Source organism: Nothobranchius furzeri, chromosome 6 (genome assembly GCF_043380555.1).
Source record: "Nothobranchius furzeri strain GRZ-AD chromosome 6, NfurGRZ-RIMD1, whole genome shotgun sequence".
In the NCBI taxonomy this organism is placed as follows: Eukaryota; Metazoa; Chordata; class Actinopteri; order Cyprinodontiformes; family Nothobranchiidae; genus Nothobranchius; species Nothobranchius furzeri.
In genome coordinates this window covers 22098044-22119562 of record NC_091746.1, presented here as the reverse complement: position 1 = coordinate 22119562, position 21519 = coordinate 22098044, and the positions used below count along the sequence as shown (strand labels likewise).

The window sequence follows — 21519 nt, the reverse complement described above, 5'->3', positions numbered from 1 at the left end:
TCAGCTGTAGGTCTACAACACAGAAGAAAGTCTTATGGTTGTCTGAGACAAAAAAATTACTTTTTGGTCACAACAGCATAAAGTATGTTTGGAAGAAACAAGGTTCCTCTTCAAACCTATACTGTATCAGCTGTCAAGCATGGCAGTGGTAGAATAATACTGTGGGTCTAGTGTACTGCACAAAGTGAATGAGATAAAGATGAACGAATTAGTTAATTTTAAAATGGACTGAACTTTGAACTAGTTAGTTTTTAAAATGAACTTTCCCAACACTGGTCTTAGAGTAGCAGAAGGTTCTCCTAGCGAAGCGTCCGCGCAGGGGCATGTGGCCATAATAAGGCCGCCAAGTAAGGCGTCGCCAGCCCATTCAAAGTTTTGAAGACCAATATAATAATTTTAAAACAATTTCTAAAAGCAACAGGCAGCCAATGTAATGCTGTTAAAATTGGAGTGACATGGTCAAACTTCCGCTTAAAACAATGGCTGCTGCGTTTTGCACGAGTTGTATCTTAGCCAGAGTACCCTGCTGGCTCACAATGAACAGAAATGAATTACAGAAGGCAAGGAGTGCAGTCATAAAGACATGAACTACAGCCTTGAGATTACGTCTTGACAGGAATGGTTTCACCTTGGACAAACGATGAAAGGAGGAATAAACCACCTCATTTACATGGTCATCAAAGCAGAGGGCTTTGTGGATGTGTCTTAATCCTTTCTGGAACAAATCCTGCATTTATTTCCTTTTGTGCATTTAAAACTTTTGTGTTTGCTGAGTAGGTAGGCTAAGAATTTGGCAAAGTTAGTGACTATTCTAACTTAGCTTAGCTGCAAGTTCAGGGCTGTAAAGGCCTAAAGAAGTCCTGTAGTAACTTCTGTTATCCACTAAGGGGCGATAAACATCTTCTCTTGTCCTGTTGATCTTCTGATGTTTCTCCTATTTATTGTTCAGTATGAGAAACATGTTCATGCTATGCTGTAAACTGTTGTTTTCCTGTTTATCTTTATTTCCTGCTCCCCCTTCTCCTATTCGTCTCACTGATGGTGGACTTGGCTTTCGTGTTCGGCGTCTGCTGGATGTCAGGCCCAGGGGCCGGGGGGCGTCAGTTCTTGGTGGACTGGGAGGGTTACGGTCCAGAACATCGCCAGTGGGTCCCCAGTTCCTGGATTGAGGACCCTTCTCTCATCAGAGACTTTGACGCCGCTCGGTCTTCTGCTGCTGCCTCCTCCTCCGCCTCCTCCTCCTCTGCGCGGCCGCCGGGTGTCGGCCTTTGGGGGGGGGGGGGGGGGGGTGGTACTGTCATGATCTGTGCTGCATAACCATCTCTGCTGAGTGTTGTTTACAGGTGGGTGTGTCTGGAGAGCCCAGCTGTGCCAAATCAGCTCATCAGCGATCAGGGGATTTAAGGAGCAGCTGGACATCTCACCATTAGATGATACTCAGTCTTGGGTAGTTTCTAGCCCTCCTTTTGACCTTCCTAAAAACTATTTTAGAATTTGTTTGTCCACCTGTTCCTGCCCTTCTGGCAGTTAACCTGCTCTGCCCTCCTGATTCCTCCAGGTTCCAGTCATCTGTTCATCTCCACTCTCTGCTATATCTCCGGAACCATCTACCACATTCCAGTCCTGCTGTTTACCCCTGATCACCAGCTCTCCGTCACCCACCTATCCACCTGCAGCTCCTCGGTCTCCCCATCCAGCCAGGTCTGACTAACCCCCCCACAAAATACCGGATCATCCAGGAAACAGTAAGCCTTATTTTTTCATCATCGTCTCACGTTGCTCCAGACTCTGACCTCTCTTCCTCTCTCAGACCCCACGGATCCCTCCAGTCCTGCAGAAGCTTCAGCTACCTCTCCCATTCAAAATGAATCATTTAAACTTACCTTCTGTCTCTCGGTGGTGATTCTTCATGTCGTGGGTCAAGAAATTACCCTCAAACATGACAGTAAGACCATCATTTTAATTGTAGCAACTCTCCCCATGAGTGATATTGGAAAGGATTTCCATCTTGCAAGATCATCTTCCACTTTCTTTAAAAGTGGGATGTAGTTTAGTTTGGTAGAGACATTAATTCCCAGGTATGTGATATTCCCTGACTCCAATTGTGTATTAAGTAAATTGACAAAAGAGAAATTAATTGGTAGAACTGTGGATTTTAACCAGTTTATAGAGTAATCTGAAACTTTTGAAAAAGAGTTTATCAGTTCTACTGAATGAGAGAGAGAGAGAGACGATTGAGAATTCCGGAGAAAGAGTAAAACATCATCTGCAGAAAGACATCTTATGTTCTATTTTCTAACACTTTATCCCTTTAATACCTGTTGTTTGCCTAATTGCTGCCGCTAGTGGTTCGATAAAGATAGCAAACAGTGAGGGGGAGAGTGGGCATCCCTGCCTGGTCCCCCTCTGAATACAGAAGCTAGCTGATATTTGGTCGTTCGTCCTGACACGTGCAGTTGGCGAACTGTATAATGTTTGTAGCCAGTTTATGAAGAAGTTCCTAAAGCCAAATTTATGTAAAGTTGCAAATAAGAACTTCCAGTTAACTCTATCAAAAGCCTTTTCTGCATCTAGAGATAATATACTAGTTTCTATGTTTCTACTGTAAGAGAAATCTATCAAATTAAGTAATCTACGTGAGTTTGTGGATGACTGTCTACCCTTGATGAAACCAGTTTGGTCAGGGTGTATTATGAAGGGGGTTACCTTCTCTAATCTTTTTGCCAGGGCTTTACAAATTATTTTGAGATCATCATTAATAAGGGAAATTGGGCGATAGCTGGTAGGAAATGCAGGGTCTTTGCCTGGTTTTAACAAGAGACTAATATTGGCTGAGTTCATGTTTGGCTGTAATCTGCCACTCTCTTCGATTTCCCTCACCATTCTGAAAAATATTGGAGCCAGAATGATCCAGAATTCTTTGTAGAACTCTACTGGGAACCCATCTGGACCTGGAGCTTTCCTATTCGTCATGGATTTAAGGGCTTCCTGAAGCTCCGCTGATGTTAGTGGCGAGTCCAGGACTGTAACTTGGCTGTCTGATAATTTAGGAAGTGTTATCCTGTCAAGGAACTCATCGATCTCGTTATCTGATGGGTTTATCTGTGATGACTACAAAGTTTGGTAAAAGTCTCTGAAAGTGTTGTTTATTCTTTCAGGGTCATAAACTATATTCCCGGTTGAGTCTTTAACAGCAGATATGGTAGTTTTCTCTTTATTTATTTTTAACTGGCTAGCCAAAAATTTACCTGATTTATTACTATGTTCAAAGTTTTCTATTCGTAGTCTTTGTGCTAAAAATTGTGTCTTTTTTTTTCAATAATTCCATGAAGTTCTAATTTAGCTTTACGTAATTTGCTCATTAACTCTTCTTCTGTGGATGCCTCTAAAGACAACAACATTTCATACATTTTTGACACTACTGTATCAAAGTAATTTAACATACAAACATTATTTAAATTTTAAAAAGATCATGGCACATTGAACATGAGTATACTGAAGTAGATTTCTGTCATCTGTTACCATGGTAACACAAGTGCATAAGGATATCCCCAAACAAGTTGCAGTGAAATGAATGTGAAAATCCTAATATTGAGCCTATAACATACTGCTGTTTCTTATCTTTCTGAGCTCTATACAGTTAAAACTAGCAGCATAGCTGACATTTTAACACTAGTCAGAAGGCAGGAACCGCCCCTTCCTCCTTAGCTGCTCTCTGATTGGCTGAGAGTTTTCAATCGTCTTCTGCCTAAAAGGAAATATGCACCCACACATTTGATACATCAATTCAACCTGCGTTGTCCCATGAGTCTTGTATTAACTTGATTTTGTGTTCTGCGTTGCCATGGCAACATGCTTGGCAACAACATTTAATAACATTTTAGACACAACTGTATCAACATACTTAATTATAGAAATGTTATTCAAAGTTTGATAGAGTCATGTGACATTGTACATTGCTTGTACATTGCTTGTACAATTGTTTAGAAATTTTAGTTGTTCGAATTTTTATACAAAATTCACAGATTTCAGTTTTTTGCTATTTAGAATTAGTTCTTGATTCTTCACTTACTTTTTGTGCTTTATTTGCTTGTTGGTGCTTTTTGCTTTCACATCTTTTTCTACATTCAGCTCATTTGCCAGTTTAGCTTAGTTTCAGCTTCACTTCAGCTATTCAACAACTTGAGCAATCGGTTACAAAATGTAGCATAAGCTGCTAATTTCACAGTTCAGCTAAATGTAAAGATTAAACTGTTAAACTTGTCCAACTGAAATAACAGGTGTTTAGACATTTTAGCTGTCCAAATCTTTATACAATGTGCAATCTAGTTAATGATATCTTACATGTTCCATCTGGTTTTTCTTGTAGTATAACAAATATGTTTCTTTACATTATTACAAGTTTTGCATTCAGCCGACAAACCAGCATTTGAACATCTGGATGCACGTTTCTGCAGCCTCTTTCCTTCGGAGATAATGAAACATGCTACTCCTCTTTAAGAACTTATGCCAGTGTCATAAAGCCCTTCATCATATTCACATTGCCTCCGCTCACATTTTCTTTTAGTGGAACAATCTTACTCTCAGCCTTACCCTTACCCTAACCCTAACCCTCCCACATCGTCACCATGACCATCATCAGTGTACCTCCTCCTCCTCTCCAATGCTTTTCAACCCCTGCTGATCACTGCTCACTGGTAGAAACACACTCACACTCCTTTAAACCATTTTACTGCTCATAAATTTTATATTTTATTTTCAGTAAATATGTTACGGTGAAAAGCAGTACTTTGTCATAATGGCGCCAAAGCTGGCAGTTTTGTTCCAACTCATTAATGTGAGCCATAAAACCAAACGGGCAGATCAAAAGGACACTCAGCACTTTAGTTTTAGGACACACACAGAAAAGTCAAAGTGAAGACCCATATAAAGTGGAAAAAACAGTTTTTTTTACTAAAAAGGAAACTCGAGACAGATTACAGGAAGCAGGCCAGTTTGTGTACAAATCAGATGATTTATGCTTTAATTCAAAGGGACCACAATTCTGTGCAAATTTGATTTACTGCTGTGAGTTGGTGTTTATCGTGAGGGGTTTGTTTTCAATTAGTGTTTATGGCAACGGATAAAAGTTAAGTGGTACATGAATTACAGAAGTTGAATTATGGAGCTGCATTGTGTTTATCTGTTGGAAAAGGACTAAATCAGAGCGTTGAAAGTGCTTTTGGCCGCTGATGCCAATCAATAAAACGTTTCAACAAACTCAACGGTTCGGTGAAAGTCGCAGACAGCAGCAATAAAAACGGTGGGATTGCAAAGAGTTTGCATATGCCTGCGTATAATCTCTTTAGTGTTAAGATGTATTAAGAACATACATGAGTCACTAAACAGGCAAAAGAAGAAAAAGTATCAAAATAATTATTTTTTTATGCTTAAAAGCTTCAAAAAAGGGCAGCAAAACAAAAAAAGTTTATTTGCACATTCACAATAAAAATTCATTAATGGACATTCCCACCAAACTATGACCATAGATCCTGCTCTAGGATTAAATCTAACTGTGCTGTCCAAGGGAAGTCACTAAGGTTCAGGTCAATTCTGCAGATTCACTGTATAGCTACACCCATAGCCACACAGTTTTACCTACACATCCCGATAAACCAGAAAATAGGCTCTTTACACAAAAGAACAGCAAAAGAAAAACTGGACACGCACGCACGCACGCACACACGCACGCACACACACACACACACACACACACACACACACACACACACACACACACTACAATTACAAAAAGGGTGCATTAACATAATTATAGCCATTAGGTGAACACAAACTGCAGCATTAACATTCAAATAAACAAGCCGATGGCTGTAGAAGTTTATTGCATGAAACATGCTTTAAGGACGGGCTAAGTTTATGTAATTCAGACACCACTGCCTCAGATGAATAACTTCATCTCATCCTTCTTCTTTGTTTTGGTTTATTTATTTTTTGTCTCTTTTCAATGACTGCAAACCAAGAATTTCATTTAAAAAGGTATCTATTAGAATGTGTTTTTTTATTGCAATCAAAATGTAAGCCCACACACACGACATCAGTATTTTTCCTGAGGCCATTTCGACCAGTAGACTGACACTGTTGTCTTTTTGAAGCAACAAATACATCAGAACAAAAAAGTAAAAATACTCATTTCTGAATGTTTGATGCTTCAGTGTAAAAATGGCATTCACTCCTATCAAATTATCTAAATATTAAAAATACAACTTTTTTCTAGATCTGTTGCATAAGTAAATAACTACCACAAAATCTAATTCCTTACCTGAATTTTGCAGCAAAAACTTGCCCTGCTTAACATTTCATCAGTCTGAAAACAGATGGTTTCATGGTGCCCGCTAGTGCTGACAAGGTCACGAACCCCCCTGCAGAGGAAGACTCTGAAGGAAGAACAATCGATAGACAACACGACAAATAGGCTACAGCTTCTTTGGTCGAATTCGCATTAACAAGACAGAAGATCAGGTTTGAGTAGCAACAACCACGGTTTGAAAACATCAGTCACCATTAAAACGTTTTTTATAGTCTTCCACCAGCTTGAGGGTTGAGCATTGTTCTCTTCATGAATAAACTTTGTTTCTGCTTTTATAAAAACCCGTTTGAACATTCCCGTTCTAAAAGCACATCTTTCTGTTCTAAAGCACGGAGCATAAAAGAGACATTTCCTTTCACTGGTGGAGATGAAACCACCATCAGGTAGATATAAAAACAGTAATGTAGAAAATATGTTGAGGGAGCATTGCTGTATTTAAGATGAGGATATCTCAATACCAACTTTACCTTGGTCACAGAAAACTTCCCGGGTTTAAAGTCTGTGTTTAAGGGACTTTTTGGACTTTTGAATTTTTATGCTCGCGATTGCCCCCTCAGGCCAAAAGCATAGCGGCAGCTTCAATAGTAGGCTCATGCACGAGGCGTGCCTGCTGTACGTGCACACTCCTTAAGGAAAATAACAGCTGAGACAGTCCTGTGTGTGTGTGTGTGTGTGTGTGGCCCGGAGTAGAACACAGCAAATTAATAAAAATAATGTGCCTTTGTCTCAGGAGCTGCACTTTTTCGTCGGCCGGCCGAATATGCAGTGTGTGTGCGTGTGTGTGGCCCGAAGGACAGAGGACAGGAGAACACGCAGCTAATTAATTAAATAATTTGGTTCTGTACCTTTCTCTTCAGCACAGCCGACAAAGGTTTAAGATGGGTCAGTCCTCCTGCATGCTCAGACCATTCCCTTCCCTTGCTTGAAAAATTGTTCCAAAATGAAAGTTGAACCCACATCTTTTTTATCCGTGAATTCAATGTCTTTCGGCGAGTCTCAAATAAAAATTTGGGCGTCTTATTTCTGTAAAAAATATACCATTAATGTAAAAGATAAACTTCAAATAAACTATGTACTCACCTGTAATCGAACACAGGCTGTCTGCATAAGAGTCAGACATCTTACTAGGTGAGCTAAAGCGCCAATGAAGTTCATTGTATCTAACTTTTATATCCTTGATGACAGCTGAAACAACGTCAAACCAAAGAACGGCTCGGAGCGAAAATGGCTATTTTGTTGCTAATTTGCAGGAAATATCTAGAAGAAAGTTCAATAGAAAGTAGCTAAGGGTCCTCAGAAATGTAGCTAGGTTTGTCACTAGGCGTTAGGAACAGCGACAAAGTCGCTGAGTTGGCACTGCCTCTCTCTCTGCTGCTAAAGCTACGGATAGCAAATGCTACAAGCTATGCCTGAGCGTGAACGTGCATGAAGCAGACTGCTCGACCCGAGCAACTCTCTTAATCTGTGATTTTACAGGAAAAACAGGCAGTCACAGTAAAAATGCCAGGGTTCATTCTACAGGACCAGGGCGTTGCAGAAGAATGTATGAAGAAGAAATTTATTATTTCTATACATTTTTTGACTGTAAAACTTCCTTATAGTCCCTTTAAAATGAAGAAAACAGCAGTGTGTACAAATGAATCCCAGCACATTCCCTGTGTTCATTTCAATCAGTTTGGAATTGAGTCAGCATGAGGGATTACTAGATCCTATTCTCTAACAGCAAAGAGAGAAACTTGGGAGATTGTTAAGATAGGAAGTCACACTCGTGACTTGTGCATTGAACCAATGGCAGCTGTCAGCTGCATTTGTGAATTTCATACAGTATAGTTTGGACACTGACTGAATGCAAAAAGCAACAATCATTACATGACTACACTTTTATAGTAAGCTGATGGATCCATTTATTTTAGGAAAGCTCAGTTCTGTCTACATACAGTTTCTGAATTTTAAAGGAGACTAGGCAGTTTTGGTTTGCTTTTAGCACTCCTAGTGTCCATTAAATAGAACCAAAGGCAAAACATGTCAGCTGAAAGGTCTCCTCAGCCTTCACTAGTGTCTACATGAGTGATTCCTAACAAATTAGCTGTGTTCATGATTTTAAACATGCAGGAAACATGCTGGAAGCAGATTGCAGTGCCAGGTTTGTGTGCTCCAGACCAGACCGGCACTCTGAAGTACTCAGATGTAAATATCGGTATTGTATCGGTTTGGAAATAAGTGGTATTGTTGCATCCCTGGTTCTAAATAGGTTATGGCTTTTTCTAAATCAGAGTGATGATATATTTGTTTTGCTGCCACTTTAAAACTTAAATGTGCACAAATAAAAGAACATACCTAATTATTATACAGATTACACCCTTGTAACGGTATGAAATGACTGTTTTCCACCAAAAGTCATTTCCCCCCTCTTCTCTGACACAGAACTAGTCTGCATGAGATATGGCCTCAAGGTCTCTTGCATTTGTTATAAACTGCTTCTTTCCAGATCAAGAGAAGAATGACGAATGGACTCTTTCCGTTTAATAAATCAAAGAACTCTATTTTAATAACGCTAATCAAACAAAGTGTTAGTCAATAATAAGATGTGACCAATCTGTGAAATCAAAATATTAATTACTTTATTATAATCCTATAGAATATAACAAGTAATATGACTTTAAATGTTTCCACTAGGACTGATCTCACGTAGCGTTAAGACATGACACATTGCTTTTACTGATCCAATCAGAATCTGACAGATCTGACAGAGACGTGGTTTTGGTGGTGTTTGGTAAATCTGTCAACTTTTCATTCGACCATAAACCAAAACATCCGAAGTATAAAACTATGCCCACGTCATCTATAACGCCAGTTCAAAGCGTTCTAGAGAAGTGTCGGAGTGGCCAATCCGTAACTTTCCTCTTCAGCCAAAAGAACCAACGACAATCTGGATAAAATCTGTTGCTGTTCCAACTGCTGCAACGGTTCCTTTCAGAATAAAAGCTGAACCATCACGACCCAGGTTTGGGTCTTGTTAGATGCCAACAAAACTGTCGTGACCCGGGAGTATCTCAAGATGGGTGGTCGGCTGCCGCGGCTGTTCCTGCTGGCTTCGGCTCCACAAGGTCAAGCTGGACCTCTACACCTCCTGATCTAGACGGGGACTTCCGCTAAGGGTATGTTGACCGACAAGAATGGCGTTGAATGTGTTTATGAATCTCCTAATCAAAGCTTAGCGCGAAGACATCACCTTCACTCCCACCAGAACTAATCGTTTCTTCGGATTTGCTGGTTCTGAGCAACATTCCAAATCACACCATTCTCCGTCTCATTCACCTTAGTTACACCATACATTTAGTGTTAAAGTCAGTCTAGTTTAATTTGTTTAGTAATAAACTTTTCTACTTTTAAACTCGACTCTCTCTTCTGTTGTCTCTGAGTGAATACGAAGCTGTTATCTAATCCCTGCAATAAAAAGTTCCAATCGTCTGGTTAAAATAACCTAACAGATCCTTAAGGTTGATTTCATATTTCCCATGGAATTCTACGTCTTATGGCTTATTAAATAACATGTAATTTAAATTATTACACCCTCATATCTGTAAAACAAATACCCTCTGCTAGGGATGTGTATTGGTGAAATTCGGGCGATATGATCCGTATCACGATACAGGGAAGACAATGTGATATATCACCATTTGCTGTGATACAATCAGACAATATTAGAGATTGTTTTAGACTGAATTTATTGTGGGGCAGCAGTAGCTCAGGTGGTAGAGCGGATTGCCTCATGATTGGAGGGTCATGGGTTCGATTCCAGCTCCCGCCAGGGGTATCCTGCTGTTGTGTCCTTGGGCAAGACACTTCACCCAACTTGCCTGTGTTAGTGGTGGTCAGAGGGGCCGACGGCGCCAAATGGCAGCCTCGCCTCTGTCAGACCTCCCCAGGGCGCCTCCCCACGGCGGCTGTGGCTACAAGTAGCTTACCATCACTAGCAGTGTGTGAATGTGAGAGTGTGTGAAAGCATCTTTGGGTGTCTAGAAAAGCGCTATGTAAGTTCAATGCATTATTATTATTATTACTGTAGGAAAATTCAATAAAGTGTCCAAACCAATAAGTAGCATGTTAAACACGAGGTGTCTGAACCATTATAGAGGGATTTACATTTTAATGGTGGAAACAAAACCCATTACACACTGCTGCCAGCTAGTCAGCATTTGAGTTTCACCAAAAGAAAAAAAAAATATATATATATATACACAAATGTTTGCATGTAAATTCTTCCAAAAAATGTATACGCAGCTTTTGAATATCAGTATAATAATGCAGGAAAAAATATCACAGTATATTGCCATATTGATATTTTCTTACATCCCTGCCCTCTGCCTTATGAATGTTTTCTGCTGCACAACCTTCAGATGCCATTTAACTTAACTTTTCAACACTTTAATGAGCTGCAATATAAAGAAGACAGTGATCCAAAAAAACATAAACATAAAGAAGGAAAACAATTAGCGGGAATAAAATCCAGCAGAATTTCATTGTGTGAGGGATATTTATGACTTAAAATAGTTTGGGAATTATTGATGAGAAGCAAGCAGCAGTTTTTCACCTTTTCTGTCAGAAACCTTCAAACTCCACCACATATTTCATCTCCTTCTTTATGACTTTGGATCGGCCAGTATGACCGACATCCCTGCCCTCAGTGGTGTTATAAATTCTGTTTACAACACCCAACACTTATTACCTTTCTCAGAAGGAAATATGGACTCGACCGTGGAGCACAGACACAAACACAATACAGGTGTTTGTTTACATGTTCTTGCAAATTAGAACAAGTTCTCCAATGATCATAAAAATGTGCTTTGTGCTTTAAAACCTGTAAGAAAACCTCAGAACTTCACTCCTCTCACCACATTACAAACAGCTGTCAGGAATTTGGAGACCAAATCACTCTGTGTGCTGACTGTGCGTGTGTGCACAGGAGTTATAGTGATGGAGGTCTGGAGGAGTGAGTCAGGAAGGATATAAGTGATGGGAAGACGGCAAAAAGGTGAATTTATTTCTCTGTGGGTGTGTTAAATGGTCAGTGTATGTGCATGTAGTTGTTTAAAAGGAGGAAAGCTGTCGTCAGATAATGTTTTGTGCATAAATAACATTGGGGTGGTGATCTATTTTCCACTTTTCCAGACCTCAATCCTAGTTTATTATAAAATAAGTTAAGTTAGGAACATTGTGGATTCTGTTTGCTATTATATTCACCGGTTAGGGCTTTATTGAAGCTGTTTGACAAATGGTTGAGAATTAGAAAAGGGAAGCACGGATCATTTGCATTCATGCATTTAATGAGGCCCTTTCATTTGTTCTGTTTCACATCCAGCTGATTTACATTCAAAACAGTAATTAGTCACATGCAAACTATTTAAATATGCAAAACAGGATGTTTATAGAAGATCTTTGATGTATTAGCCACTGGATATATGAAACCGGTATTTTTCAAGTAATATTAAATAATTTATCTAAAGGAGGATTTCACAGATCCGACAATAAATGATGAATTCTGATTTGAAAGCACCTCTCCATCTTGGCACCATGTCTCTCAGAAGATTAAACTCAAATTTTGTCTCCACACACAAAAGACCTCACCATCCTTCCTGTTCTGCATAAACACAAAGCTGTAGGACAATGAGTCATTTATGGTGACACACTGTAGGAAGGATAATGTTTTTGTTTTATGGTAGATTAGTTATAGGTTTTTAATATAAGGCATGCATGAACTTTATTCATCTTTTATAATAATCTAAAAAAAATTTGAAGTGTGTAAAAGTTTAAACTCACTCCAGAAAGATTTATGTCATTACCTCTTTGGGTCCCCAAAGATCAATAGAGCAGCGACTGACTCCACACACAAACTATGCAGTCAGATCCATACACACCCCAACATATTTACACCGATGACCGTGCCAGTTTAATTAACTCCTCAGACATCATGATGCTGCTCGATTGGTTTGGTGTCATCAATGTTTGGGGACATCACCCCTCCCTAAGAGAGGAGGCATGAGCAGCATGATAATGACTGCAGTTCAATTCTTGGCCAACCAAAAACCAAACAGAGGGGGTTAAAAGGTTAAAAAAAAATTTTTTTTTGTTTAGCAAAAAGTTCTAATGTTTTTATTTTCAGTAGAAAACGGTTAAAATGCTTTAGAAACTAAATATCAAGATAAAATAAATAGTTTTATTGAGTTGAAACCAAACATTGTTGGTGGCAATCCAAATGACAGCCCAGCATAAACAAGGGTATCAAGGGAAAGTACAGGATACTTACAAATTACTTACTGGAGTAGGTAAATGGTAACTATGCAAATATCTACGTGGTACTTATGAGAGTACTTACAGAGTACGTACAGGGGTATGTATATGGTCATAACAGAGGTACATACAGGGTAACAGGGTGCATATTACGTATGTGCGGGACAAGTACAGGGTACCTACAGGGTATACATACCAGGGACTAACAAGGGTAGATAGTGGGTATGTGCGGGGTACTTAAAGGTTAATTATGGTACTTCTAAGGGTAAATAAAGGGTAAGTATAGGGTATATACGGGATACTTAATTTCATGGTACCTTCCCATGCATACTTACCTTTTATGTACCGTCATAAGTACCCCGTGATTATACCTATACCCTGCCACAAAACTTAAAAAAAAAAAGTAAAGAATAAGTGTGGCAGTTTGAGCCAGATTAACATTAATCAACATTAGCCTGAACGAGAACAGCTTTATACAGTGTTCTGAACCAAGTGTACCTCATCCTGGTGGTTAAGCTAAACTTAGTCACTCACCTGTACACTACAGGCAGGTGAGGGACGATAAACTCATGTTATCCCACAAATAACTTGACGTTGTCTTTTGTCTGAAACAGAATTCAGGTGAAACCAACTCAGAGATTTAAAGTCATGGAGCTCACAACCTTGTCATTTGTTGTTGGGTTTATTTAACCTGCCTACCACACCTGACCAAAGACAATTACAGGATTAAAGCAGCTCACTAAAGCGTTAGTATTACCAGATGGCTGGTGAAAACTATAGGAAGTAAGTCAGTACTGGAGATCAGGAGCTGAGTTACGTTGAAACTAAGCATGTGGTAATGGGGAATATGATCAGATTCTTGGGATTTAGAAAACAAGTGAAAATTTCAAATATGTGATTTGATTTATTCTCAATTGTTTCTCCTCTTTTTCCCATATGGATTTTGTCTGAAGAGTCCAACATTAAAAAGAAAAAACACAACTCTATTATGACCAGAGTACAATGTCAAAGGTGAAAAACGACACATCTTAGAGCTGCCGTTCAATCAGAGCAGCTTGAAAACACAAGCTGATCCATAGTAAGTTACCATGAAACAGCAAAATTTTACTGCAACAAAATTATTTACAATCTCTCGTCCCTCAGGAAAACCACTTTGTGGTTTTTAAGCAGATATTTCCCTGAAGAGAAAACTGGCAAGAAGAAAATCAACCCAGGACTTCATCAGGCAGTCAGAAACACAACAACTCTGAATGAATTATAATTATGTTGAAGCAGCTGGATTAATGATCAAACAACTTTCTAGTTCACCGTAATAAATTCAATTCAATTAATTTCATGTGACACCACAGTAATAAAATATAAATCAGAAACCCCAGAATTCAACAGTTACTGAGCAAATACCTGTTAATTCATTTTAATTAGATTAAAAGTCAGGCAGCTGATATTAAATGTTAATTAATGTACTGAATGTTAAACAACACTGTTTGTTGCCTCAGATTTTACTGCAGTATCAGATTCAGAGGAAAACATTTACTGTGCACAGAAGAATCAGAGGTACGTCACACTGGGTTGGTTTGTGTCGTACCTGGCTGACAGAACCTTTAGTGTCTCACTGGGGGATTTTACTTCCTCTAATGCCTCATTCTCTTGTGGGATTCCTCAGGGTGCTGTGTTGGGCCCATTTCTGTTTTCTCTGTTTTTGCTACCTCTTTGTTCGATTTTTAAGAAACATGGGTGTCATTTTCACTGCTATACAGATGATACCCAGGTACGTGCCTTTTAAGAGGGGCCACAATCGTGCTTTGCAGTGTCTGTTAGACTGTCTCGTTGAGGTTAGGCAACGCATGTTCTCTAACTTCCTTCTTTTTAATGATAACGATGGTTTATTTTTATTTTTGTCTTTTTAGTGTTAGTTTTTAAGCTTTAGTTTTTGTGCATTTTTATGTTGTGTAATGTTTTTTAATGTTTTAATTTCTGTGAAGCAATTTGGTCGGTTTTATGCTGTTGTCAGGGACTGGGCCAGACTGAGGTTGAAGAGGTGCTGCAGAATCCCACAGAGCTGCTCTGCACAGGCTTTCAGTACCCTGGGGCTGACATCATCTGGACCTTCAGCCTTGTTCCTGTTCAGTCTCTCCAGCTGCCTCTTCACCTGACTTCTAGAGACAGAAAGGTGAGGGGGGAGGTAAATGGGGCAACAGCATCTCCTGACTTGGTTGAAGACAGATTTATAGAACCAGAAGAGTCCATGGCTGCATTAGAGGACAAAAGAGCTGGCGTGTGACAGGAAAATGTTGGATCAGAGGAGGATGGTATGTCTGATTGGCTGGGGACAGGCGAGAAGGATGCTGGGTTTGTTCCTGAATTGAACCTATTTGTTTGTTACAAACGCTCCCGCCTCTCTTCTTGTTCTTATTTGTGGTCTTATGGCACTTGGCAAACAACAATTTGGTGCATTACCGCCACCAACTGGATTGGAGTGGAATGACTACCAATCACTTCCTGTTTGTGCATCACCATCTGAATAACCCTCTTATGACCATAATTAAAACAGGGCCGCCTGTTTTTTCTTTTTTTTATCTTATGGCTGTAAAATTGTAATAAAAAGTGCAAAGTGTGTGTAACTCTTCTCCTTTTTTCAGAACAACCTCAGCTTTCAGTGTATGGTTTGTATTTGGAATTTATTTCTATTAAAGCCTTTAAAAAATCAGCATAAAAGTGAAAAAAGCAAAAAACGTATTTGAATTTTTTACATTTATTACTGAGCAGGAACTTCAAAATTACTGGGCAAACAATTTGGAATGAACACTTTAAACTTTGAACTGTAATGCATCTATTCTTAAAAAAAGTGTGAGCCTTGGTATCTTTTATAGCAGTTTTTAAGACCATTTATTTTTGTAAACTTTTAGACGTTTTTCTTTGATGTGGTAGGCCTTGAAGCAGTTTCTCTCCAGCTGCAGGCAGAGTCCCACTCTGCACACCTCACACTGCCATGGGGTGCTTCTCTTGCACACCGTGCACTGCTGTACCAAAAACTTTTGTTTTGGCAAAAATAATTATTTATTATAAAAAGATAAATAATGCTGGAATGAAGCTGAATCTGTCATGTTCTGTGTCCCTCTGTCCCCAGCCTCCTCCAGGTTCTCCTCTTATGTCCCATGATTATTCCCTCCTGCTTTGTTCTTTCCCATTTAGTTTATTTAATACACCTGTCTTCCCTCCTGAGATCACTCACACCTGTCACCTGTTCCCCTGATCACCTCCCTCTGTGTTTAAAAGCCCTGTCTTGTCCCTCAGTGTTCGTCGGTCCATTGCGTTGTGTCTGCGTTGTTCTGGTCCTTCCCGAGTTTTGCCCGAGTCAGTGCTCAGTTGTGAGCTTCTGTTTTTGTTTTTGGATTGCTCGATCAAGTCTCCTCCTTTAAATAAAGGATTTACTTATTTACATCTGCTCCTGTCTGGTATTTTCTGCGTTTTTGGGTCCAAACCTCCAGCTCAGCGTGACAGAATCTTACAATTAGCAAATAGTTGAGGGTTGTTTAAATAAAAAATAAAGACTGAACAAGCATTCGTACCCTGGTTCACTGGAGATCTGTCCTTCTTTGTGGTCACTGTCTTCAGATGTAAGTCTTCTGGGACACCTAATAGATAGTGTTGATTTTCTTTGAGGCATTTCCATAATTTCATGCCGGCTTTTTTTGCTAATTCGCTTCCCCGTTCCGTTATCCGCTTTCACCGCGGTGCTGTGCTCCGTTTCAATCAGGCTGTACAGCAGGATTTCCATAACTGATTGCTTCATGCTATAAATCGTTGGAAGTGCGGGCATCGTCTGGTCTACGCCAGCTGATGCCACCACACCACCCCACTTGCACCCACAGCCCTCAGTGTCTAAGTGCAGTTTAAAATTGGAAGTGGGCACCGGCACTCGGGATGAGGCTGAAAAATCCCCCTGCCAAATGCAGTTGAATGTGCTCACTCCCAAGGCCCTAAGTGTGTGTTTGCGTGGAATGTCGTTAGTGGAAGTGTTTAAGGTGCAAATAAAATTGGGGGGCAGGTTGCCACAGGAATGTGGAAATGGGGTCCATACTCCCTGACTTGCCAACTCCCCAAGGTCCTATGTGTATGTTTGTGTGATGATGTGAGGGAGCAGGAGGAGAGAAATGTGAGGGGATGAGGAGAAATGACTGGTTGGACTTAAGCCTTCCAGGGAGCCAGCTCCTCTACTGGCCCCAATAGGCACCTCTGTTGTCAAAATGCCACCCAGAGCATGGAGACCCCAGCCCATCTTGCCAGGGCCCAAAGCAGCAGCATCACAGAGCCTCACGGGGTCAGAGAGCACCAGCCCAGCCCCACCCCAGCAGAATATCTTCTCCCATCCCTGCATTTGCACAACTTCCAGAACATATAAGACATAGGACATCCAGGTTGGTCCTCCCTCTCCTGGAAATCCCCCTCCCCTGTGATAGGACAGCAGAGGAGCCAAGGTCTACCTGAGGCCCCTGATCCCGAGCCAGGCACTGCCGCATGTTCCCGCCTTCTTCCCGGCAACATACATGTCAGGACCTGACCCCCAAGGCCCTATTTTTCAAACATTGCATTGAGTTCAGTTCAAATGTTTTCCAATTAGTTAAAAGTTTCCCACCTAATGAAACTCAGCAGACTGCATCGAGTCACTGACTTGTTGTGTCAGAGACTTGACATCGATCCCCATACTAACGACGGGGACACACCAGCCGCGGAAGCGCCGCGAAGCGCCGAAAAGCGAATCGCTCACGAAATTCGGCCGCTGCTCGCCGCTCCTCAGTTCAGATCAGACACGCCCCAGTCGAGGCGCGCCTCGGCTCAGCTGTAGTTTTTCTTTTAAACACTTGGTGTCCTCCACTTCCTCTCTGCCTTTTCTCAGCTCTTTTCCTCTACGTTTGAGTGTTTGTACGTGTGTGTGTGTGTGTGTGTGTGTGTGTGTGTGTGTGTGTGTGTGTGTGTGTGTGTGTGTGTGTGAACCTATGGTATGAACCAGTTTTTTCTGCCAGTTGAATCTCTTGAAACCCGCTCCAATTCTGCAGCTGTATCCTAGCAGTTTCTTCCGAAATGGGCACGTAAATAATCATGTTTTTCGGGGATCGTACAGCTCCTTGTGTTTCTCAACTTCCATAATTAATTTAAAGTCATCCATCTTAACTGCTTGCCTCAGACTTTCTGCCTCACGCCGGGGACACACCGGCCGCGGAAGCGCGGCGAAAATGGGACCGCCTTCATTCGGCGCCCTTGTTAAGCTATTCTATAGCCCACATGGGCCGCCGAAGCGCCGCGAATCGCCGCTCGCCAGCGCTCCAGCCCGCGCCGTGCAGCGATCATTTCGGCGTCGGCTCTATTTTTTTCGCAAGCCGCGGTTGAATCGTGTCAATTCTGGCAGGAAGTCAAACCTAGACATAAGAGGCAGGCCAGTAAAGTTAACAAAATAAAGCATTTCAAAATAAAATTCCGCAATAGTCAAATGTGTTCCCAATCAGACACTGCAGAAAAACCACACGAACACACACACACATACACACACATCGAACTTGTGTGCGTGTGTGACCACGTGAAGGGGTGTGTGGTTTTGGGTGTCTTTTTTCCAGAGCAAACAGGACAGAGAGGCAGAAAGTCTGAGGCAAGCAGTTAAGATGGATGACTTTAAATTAATTATGGAAGTTGAGAAACACAAGGAGCTGTACGACCCCCGAAAAACATTATTTACGTACCCACTTCGGAAGAAACTGCTAGGATACAGCTGCAGAATTGGAGCGGGTTCCAAGAGATTCAACTGGCAGAAACAACTCAGACCATAGGTTCACACACACACACACACACACACACACACACACACACACACTCTCTCTCAAACGTAGAGGAAAAGAGCTGAGAAAAGGCAGAGAGGAAATGGAGGACACCAAGTGTTTAATAGAAAATCTACAGCTGAGTCGAGGCGCGCCTCGACTGGGGCGCGTCTGATCTGAACTGAGGAGCGGCGAGCAGCGGCCGAATTTCGTGAGCGATTCGCTTTTCGGCGCTTCCGCGGCCGGTGTGTCCCCGGCGTCTCTGTCCTGTTTGCTCTGGAAAAAAGACACCCAAAACCACACACCCCTTCACGTGGTCACACACGCACACAAGTTCGATGTGTGTGTATGTGTGTGTGTGTTCGTGTGGTTTTTCTGCAGTGTCCGATTACAAACACATTTGACTATTGCGGAATTTTATTTTGAAATGCTTTATTTTGTTAAAATTACCGGCCTGCCTCTATGTCTAGGTTTGACTTCCTGCCAGAATTGACGCGATTCACCCACGGCTCGCGAAAAAAAAAGAGCAGATGCCGAAATGATCGCTGCACGGCGCGGGCTGAAGCGCCGGCGCGAGGCGATTTGCGGCACTTTGGCGGCCCATGTGGTCTACAGAATAGCTTAACAAGGGCGCCGAATGAAGGTGGTCCCATTTTCGCGGCGCTTCCACGGCCGGTGTGTCTCCGGCGTAATCAAGCATGTAGCTACAGTGGAGAGGAAAACTTCCCATTAACAGGAAGAACCCTCCAACAGAACTTGGCTCAGTATGAACAGCCATCTGCTCCGACTGACAGTGGGTTTGAGACAGAGCAGTGGTGGTGATGGTGGGGTGTTCTTATTGATTACTCAGGCTGGTTTTTTTGAGAGGCATGGCTAATTTAATGTCTCAGACTTAATAATTATTCCCTTATTTATCTTCTAAACTCAGCAAGAGATGCTGGACATCTTGGACAGTCCATCTCTGGGACAAAGGGAGACAAACAAGATGTATTACTTTCATCTAGGAACAATTTAGAGTCTCCAATTAACCTAAAGATGTTTTTGGGAGGTGGGGGGAACCCGAGCGTCGGGAGAAAACCCACGCATACATGGGGAGAACATGCTAACTCCACACAGCAAGACTACAGCTGAGATTTCAACCTGCAACCTTGTTGAGAGGCAACAGTGCTAATCACTGTGTCACCATGATGCCCCTTTTTTTTCATGAGGGGGAGGGGGGTGAGATGGACAAGTCAGGTCATAAACATAAAAGAACGGCCTCCCTGTGGTCTCTAACAGACACGACTGATCACCAGCGTTTAAACACAAGCTAAGCTAAAAACGTGGGTTTTCAGACGCCACAGAAACTCGTGGGAGAGGACCGTGTCACCGCCTGAGTGGGTTCGATAGGGGCCGTCAAACTAAAATCAGGAAGTCGGTGTAAGTCTGCTAAAATAGGGGTAATCATTTTCACTCGTCATCAGATTAGCTGTTTCTTGAGGGGGAGTGGTTAGTCGTCAGATGTGCGTTTGTGTTTACGGAGACACGTCGGAGTTATACACTTCTTGAAGCATCTCCACTTGGAGATCTTTTCCCGTTTGCTGCTGACGGATTGTGGAAGTTCTCCTTGGGACCTGCAGTTTATTAAAAACTCGTTTGGCTCGGTGTCTTCCATATTTTCTAACGTGATGAGATCCTTAACCCTGTTGAGCTCAGACTGCAGACCGAGTCTCCGCTGTTGCTCTGCTATAAACTGCTTCTCCAGTTTATCACAGAGACTCGTTTTTGACTCCAGTTTCTCATACAGTTCATGCATGAGGGTAAGTCTGTTGGAGAAACCGTCTTTCAGGTTTTCACAAAGAGAAGTTTTATGTTGCAGCTGCTGCTCAACGCTCTGCAGCTCCTGAGCTAGCTTCCTGTCTGATTCGGCTCTTTGAACGTTCTGCTGGTCGATCACCAGGCAGAGATCCGAGTTTCTCTGCTTTAAATCGATGATTTCGTTTTTGAGGTGACAATTCTCACTACTTATAGCTCTGTTTTTATCCAGCTCCGCCTCATAACTCAGTCTGAGCTTTCTCTCTTCAGTGAGAGTGTTTTGGAGTATTTCACAAGTTTGTGTCAGCTGTGTTTTAAATTTCTCTACTTCCTCATTTCTTCCGCAGCTCAGTTGGTACATCGTGACACAGAGATAGATGTTTCTCTGCTGCAACTGGTCTTTTTCCTGCTTCAGCTGAGAAATCTCAACGAGTTTCACTTTGTTTTCCATCAGTTCAGCTTCATTATTAAGTCTAAGCTGTCGTTCTTTGGTCAGACTCTCTCGAAGCTCTTCGCAGACAGAAGTTTTACGTTGCAGCTGCTGCTCGACGCTCTGCAGCTCCTGAGCTAGCTTCCTGTCTGATTCGGCTCTTTGAACGTTCTGCTGGTCGATCACCAGGCAGAGATCCGCGTTTCTCTGCTTTAAATCGATGATTTCGTTTTTGAGGTGAGAATTTTCACTTATTATAGCTCTGTTTTTATCCAGCTCCGCCTCATAACTCAGTCTGAGCTTTTTCTCTTCAGAGAGAGTGTTTTGGAGTTCTTCGGAAATTTCTGTCAGCTGTGTTTTAAAGTTCTCCAGTTCCTCGTCTCTTCTGCAGCTCTGTACGTCCATCGAGACGCAGAGATCAGCGTTTCTCTGCTTTAAATCGATGATTTCATTTTTGAGGTGAGAATTTTCACTTATTATAGCTCTGTTTTTATCCAGCTCCGCCTCATAACTCAGTCTGAGCTTTCTCTCTTCAGAGAGATTGTTTTGGAGTATTTCACAAGTTTGTGTCAGCTGTGTTTTAAATTTCTCTACTTCCTCATTTCTTCCGCAGCTCAGTTGGTACATCGTGACACAGAGATAGATGTTTCTCTGCTGCAACTGGTCGTTTTCCTGCTTCAGCTGAGAAATCTCAACGAGCTTCACTTTGTTTTCCATCAGTTCAGCTTCATTATTAAGTCTAAGCTGTCGTTCTTTGGTCAGACTCTCTCGAAGCTCTTCGCAGACAGAAGTTTTCTGCTGGAGCTGCTGTTTACAGCTCTCCAGCT

At 41.5% G+C, this 21519-nt stretch overlaps 1 protein-coding gene across 1 annotated transcript in view; it reads left to right on the top strand.

Moving 5' to 3' along the window:
• The first annotated feature begins 21024 nt into the window (after nucleotides 1-21024).
• gcgrb (glucagon receptor b) overlaps nucleotides 21025-21519 on the top strand; it is a 117656-nt gene continuing 117161 nt past the window's right edge. The window contains exon 1 of the mRNA XM_054744014.2: nucleotides 21025-21151. The gene's annotated coding sequence lies outside the window, so the exon portion shown is untranslated. The remainder of the gene's footprint in view (nucleotides 21152-21519) is intronic.